A 5,388-nucleotide genomic window follows, 5' to 3' on the forward strand; every position below is an offset into this window, starting at 1 on the left:
CATATTCCAGGGATCGAAGACTCTTTCCTATTTCGATTCGAAGACGCGTAAATTCCTCCTTTTTTTTTATTCTTCTTCAAGCGTTCTCTTCTTCGAGTCTCTATCTTCCTACGCCAGCGAGAAAATGGAAATAAAATCCCGTTATGGAAATGGGAAAGGGACATTGGCTTGCTCGATGACCGTTCACGATACCCTTTTCCACGGATACGATTGCTCTCTATGACTCGCCACGATTGTTTCCCGAGTATTCCGGATCTTCTCTTTTCGCCGGGACCCAAGTGTACATAACCTATTCGATCGTGTAACAGGATTTTCCATTTCGCTCGGATCGCTTATACTCGATTCGGAATGTAGATTATCCGAATGGATAATCTTTCGATCTTTTCTCCCCCTTCTTCTTCCCTAAATACTTATTTTCCACGGGAAATTTTTGTTTAACCGTATTATCTCTATTTTTGATCAATTCGATCTCGATCATATTTCATTCACGGAAAAATTCGAGCGCGTTTTACGAAAGATCGTAATTGATGAAAGAAATATTCTTCTCTGCGGTATACCGCCCATTTCGAGTTTCTCCCCGTGTTGGCGTTCCGTCGTAATTATCGAGGAACTGGAGGAGGACCGAGCAGAAACGTATTATCACGAGACACGCGTTTTCCCAGTCGGTTCTATTACTTTCCCTTTCTTCTCCTCCTCCTCCTCTTCCTCCATCCCCCTCCCTCTTCCCTTTGTCTCGGCGTCTTTGTCCGGACTGTCGGCTTTTTCCTTAGTTTCCATAGCAGTTCTGCGCTCACCCCGTAGGAAGAAGACCGCAGGGGAGTGTCCCGATAGAGAAATAGTCGGAATGCGAGGAGGAGATTTGCTTCTTTCACGGTGATCGATCGATTTGTCCTCCGGTTTTTGCACTCGAATTCTTGCCTCGATTCGTGCCACTATACGCGCCCTGTAAAAAGTCACGCACGTATATGTGTACCTCGACGTCGGCCACGATTTATCACTTTCTTCTTCTTCTTCTTCTTTTTATTTTCCCCATGAAACGTTATATTGGATCGATTTAAGTTTGAAAAATTCGTAAGTATTTATTATCGCCAATAACAGAAACTATTATACTTGATTGACTCTAATTATTTGACTCGCGACTTCACTTATCGATCGAAATTTCAAGATATCTATCCAAGTTTATCTTGGATGTTGATATCACAGATATTATCGAGGCGATTTTAATAACGCGCCGTTGTTAAACGAACGAACGACGATCTCTCTTGCTCTCTAACCGCTGTTTTTCAAACCCCCTCCCCTCGTTTTTCGAGGTTTCATTAACGGGCACCCGGGTTGAATTATTAACTGCAAACGTAATCGCCCACGGCACCGGGAATAGATTGATTGTTTGATAGCGGCGAGGTACGGGCGATGTTGTGTTCCCATCGGGGAGAGGGATCCGATGAAGCGAGACGTTCCTCTTCTCTCCCCCCCGTTTCGAGGGACGGAGGTAGAGTTCGGCCCGCCGCGAAAACTTTCTAGATTTATTACGCCATTATTTCGCCCGATGGCCCGGTAAGGAGGAACCTTTATGGCCGGGAGAGCCGAAATTTGCCTGCGGGAGGTCAATGTAACGACGGGGGGACGTTCCTCCGCCACCAGTTTTCATTCACCAGCGAGAGGGAAACCCGCGAGAAAGACGCAAACCAGCGCCTTTGCGCTAGTAGGTGATAACGAGTCTTTTCGATTTTTTTTTTCTGGAAACTGGTCGATACCGTGTTTGGATTCGCAATTTTGCGGGTTGTTAAAAGCGTGGAATGATGAGCATGAATATATACGTAAAATATAATGTAAGGGATTGGAATGATTGTTAGACAAAAAATAGAGGAAAGTTATTTTCTTTTTTTTTTTTTTCCATTCCGATATGTGAATCGGTTACCGAAATATAAAGACTTAAAGTTTCCGTAGCGCAGAGATTTATGAATGGGCCCGCGACCCAGTGACCTACTACATCTTTTTTCCTTGGAAACTACGCGCTACGTTCTTTCAAGAATTAGAACGTTGGTCTTCCATTCGTCCGGAGTTGGGGAGACGGGTCAGTGAGGTGACGTGCGAGCGAGGGGTTCGAATAAACGACGAGGATGGATGTAAGACAGCGTAAACGATTTCTTGAGAATCGAGACTATAGAATGGCAAAAAAGTATTTCAAACGATCCCATTCGTTGGCCAGAAAATTATCGTCTATCGTTTTAATTTTTAATTCAATCGAGCTTTAAAATAACTTTTTGCAAAATTCTCATCCCTCTAAGCGCGAATCGGGTCGTTGCGGGATTCAAAAGAGCGAAAAAGCGAATCGAGATCTAGGAAATTTTCAATTCTCCATTTCCACGAAGCGCAGAATGGAGTTTTGCGAACGACAATGCCAAGCTCAGAATTTCCAGTCTGTACATTGTATGCATTGTCCGGAAGCGGGGGAATGGCATCCTATTAAAGTCTTCCCCGAGATGAAGGTCGCCCATTCTCTCTCTCTCTCTCTCTTTCTCTTTCCCTCGGCCGAGTGCTCGAGATAGCCGAAAAGCATCCGTCCCAGGTACCGTTTCTCACCACCTCCTCCTCCCTTCACTCGTATTTCTGCGAGCCGATATTCGTCCCTTCCGAACAACCGTCAGGGCTTAAATTACTGCCACTCGCGAAATTAGATTCTAACCGTGTTACGAACCGATTGTATTGGACGCGAGATTCGAGATGGAAGGCGCACGCACACACACACAAACACGTATTATATCTTCCTCTTTCGGTCCTTTATTCGAAATTTAGGGATTCGCCGCAGCGAGTTTTTCTCCTAAAAGGAGCGGATCTTAAAAGAACTTGTCTCGATCGATCATCGCGTCGACAATAACCGTTTCCCTTCCCTTTCAGAGGTCCAAGTTTCGAGGAATGAATATACATCGTCAGATTTTACGTAATTTCACTTATTGCGCGAAACTCGTGTCGAAATAGGGAGTAATGAGTATCGATTTGAGCGATGATCGCGTGCCGCAAGGTTGGAAAGGAAAGTTGGGAAAGGAGGCTCGTTATCGGTCGATGAATGCCAAGGGCAAAGGTTGTGGCGCCGCCGCAACGAGCAGCGGATGGCATTCATCCACCAGGACACTATTAAATTTAATTCCTCGGTAGACATCATCGTATGGCATCATCGAACGATTTACTTGTGTCACCTGTTCCAACTCGAATAACCGTCCGTGTTGTTACTCTTCTCGATCCTCCAACGATCCAGAGTTTTTTCCTTCCCTCGAAAGTGGTAGCGTGTCGCTACCACCGTATCGGGGTGAAAAGTAGCGAGCGAATCTCTCGACTCGTTTATCAACGAGATATCGGCCCAACCCCCGAAGAAGGGACATTTTTCGGAAGGGAGAAGAAGGGATCCAGGCTCGTCGTCGGACCACCCAAGGCAAGGTAAGGTAGGGTAAGGTAAGGATCTCTGGAACGGTTGTAACGGCTAACCCTTTTGGTTATCGGATCGTGGATTGGGGTTGATGGCACGACGATCCTCCGTCGTCCCTCCACCCCCTCTGTGGACCCAGACATCGGATAATATCGGGCTGCGTGTGTGCGTACGTCTCGGACAGCGAACCCCCGGTGACATTAACGCAACCCCTGCCACTTTGAGTCTTGAATATCAACGACATTAGCCGCAACCCCTGGCGCAAGTCGATGGCCGAGGACGGAATGCCAAAACCGTGTGGCCTCTCCGTTGGGGATGATATATATATTCGAGCTTTGTTATTGCTCCTTGCACCGAACATAGTCGAAGATTATAACTCGGACCCGCGTTGAATACCAAATGAAACCGATCGTTTCAGGATTAACCGATCTCCAGTTGGATCTTTGACGAGCGTGTCGCGTGGGATAATCCTCGACAATGGATCCTTGCAGTTAACCACGGATTACAGGATCGTACAAACGAACGACATTGAGGGATACCTTGAAAGCGTATCGAGAGCGTGAGGAAAGCTTAAAGGAACGGTTAACGCCATAGATCTGACGGTTGCAATCGATCGATAAAGTTTCCCTTAATTTTTGTCTGCCGAGATTGGACAACAAGTTGGAAAGAATCGAAGCTCGACTCCCCAAGAGGAGGAGGAATTTTTGAGGATCTCGATCGATAACTATTTCTTGTCTGCGATTCTCCGCGCAATTTCGATTCGACGCGTGCCAATCCACGATGCCTGTCTTCTCCCTCGTTTCACCGAGTTCGCATCGCGAACTGTGCGAATTCGCTCGACTCGTCTCGCTCCTTCGGGATCAAATCTCAATTTCCCTTGGGAATATCCTCTGAATATCCCTCTCCCCTCTTTCTTTCTTTCTTCCTTTCCCTTTCCTGCTCCATTTTTCGGCGTCCCACACCTTCGTCGTTCCTCGGGATCGAGGAGCGGAGCTTTTTCCTCTCCATTCCTTTTTCTCCTCCTCGTTTCCTTCGACAAGAGACGGAGATGGGAAACACCAGAAGCAAGCTTTCTCTAGCACGTTTTGTCGCGCGTGCATCGAATCGATTCTCGTCAAGCATCGATAGAGTCCGAACGAACCGCAACTTTCTCGAGACGTTACGTTCGTGGTCGATCGTTACGGAAACGACGGCCATTTCCTCGACGCGGTGTTCCGCGTGGATAGAAAGATCAAGACCTACGATCACCCCACGAGACGAGACGAGACGAGACGTCGAGACGGCAAAGGAGGTCACCCTTGAAAGGGAAGAAGGTTTCTCGACGACGAGAATCAAGCGGCAGCCAGAAGTGTCGGTAAGGAGAGCGAAAAGGGGTTGGTCACCCTCCTCTCCTCTCCTCTCCTCTTCTGCCACGCGTTCACGGCTCGTCTGGAAAATCTGGTAAAGTCGCCGACGACGACGACATCCACCACCCATAGATGCGTTCCACCTTCGCCACGTTACACAAATTAGCCACCTTTATTCCGCCCTCTCCTCTTTAAGTCTACACGGGAGGGGGAGGGGTGGTGGTCGGGGTGGGAATCAATGGCGCAGCTGACGAACCTTTGGCTGCGCATGTGCGCAGACAATTCTATCGACCGTCGCTGCAGCACAGACACGGCCTACCCCTTCCAACCCCCTCCCTCTCGGGTCCCAGGCTGATCCCTAGCAGAAACGGGGAAGAGAGTGGGGTTGTTTCTCGAAGATACGATGCGAGGCGGAGAGAAAGGAAGGAAGGAAGGAAGGAAGGAAAGGGAAGAAGGGGTTGTGGAGCACCGACGCCGCTGCAACGCTCTCCTCCCGCGGCCTTGACTTGGCTGACGTCGCCAACTTTCCCCGATGATCCAACGCCGCCGCGGCAGACGTCCCGGCGACTCTCGACCGGGGATCTACCTACCCTCCTCCCCCATCGCCGTGCCAACCCC

General features: G+C 48.6%; 1 protein-coding gene and 1 long non-coding RNA gene across 2 annotated transcripts in view; both read left to right on the forward strand.

Moving 5' to 3' along the window:
* The window catches only part of LOC102672661 (headcase protein), a 146,868-nt gene that overhangs the window by 36,265 nt on the left and 105,215 nt on the right, over nt 1-5,388 (forward strand). The window lies entirely within an intron of this gene.
* Nucleotides 950-5,388, forward strand: part of LOC116185808 — a 20,550-nt gene continuing 16,111 nt past the window's right edge. The window contains exon 1 of the long non-coding RNA XR_004150716.1: nt 950-961. This is a non-coding gene — a long non-coding RNA (uncharacterized LOC116185808). The remainder of the gene's footprint in view (nt 962-5,388) is intronic.

The sequence above is a fragment of the Apis dorsata genome, unplaced genomic scaffold (assembly GCF_000469605.1).
Source record: "Apis dorsata unplaced genomic scaffold, Apis dorsata 1.3 scaffold_292, whole genome shotgun sequence".
Classification (NCBI taxonomy): Eukaryota; Metazoa; Arthropoda; class Insecta; order Hymenoptera; family Apidae; genus Apis; species Apis dorsata.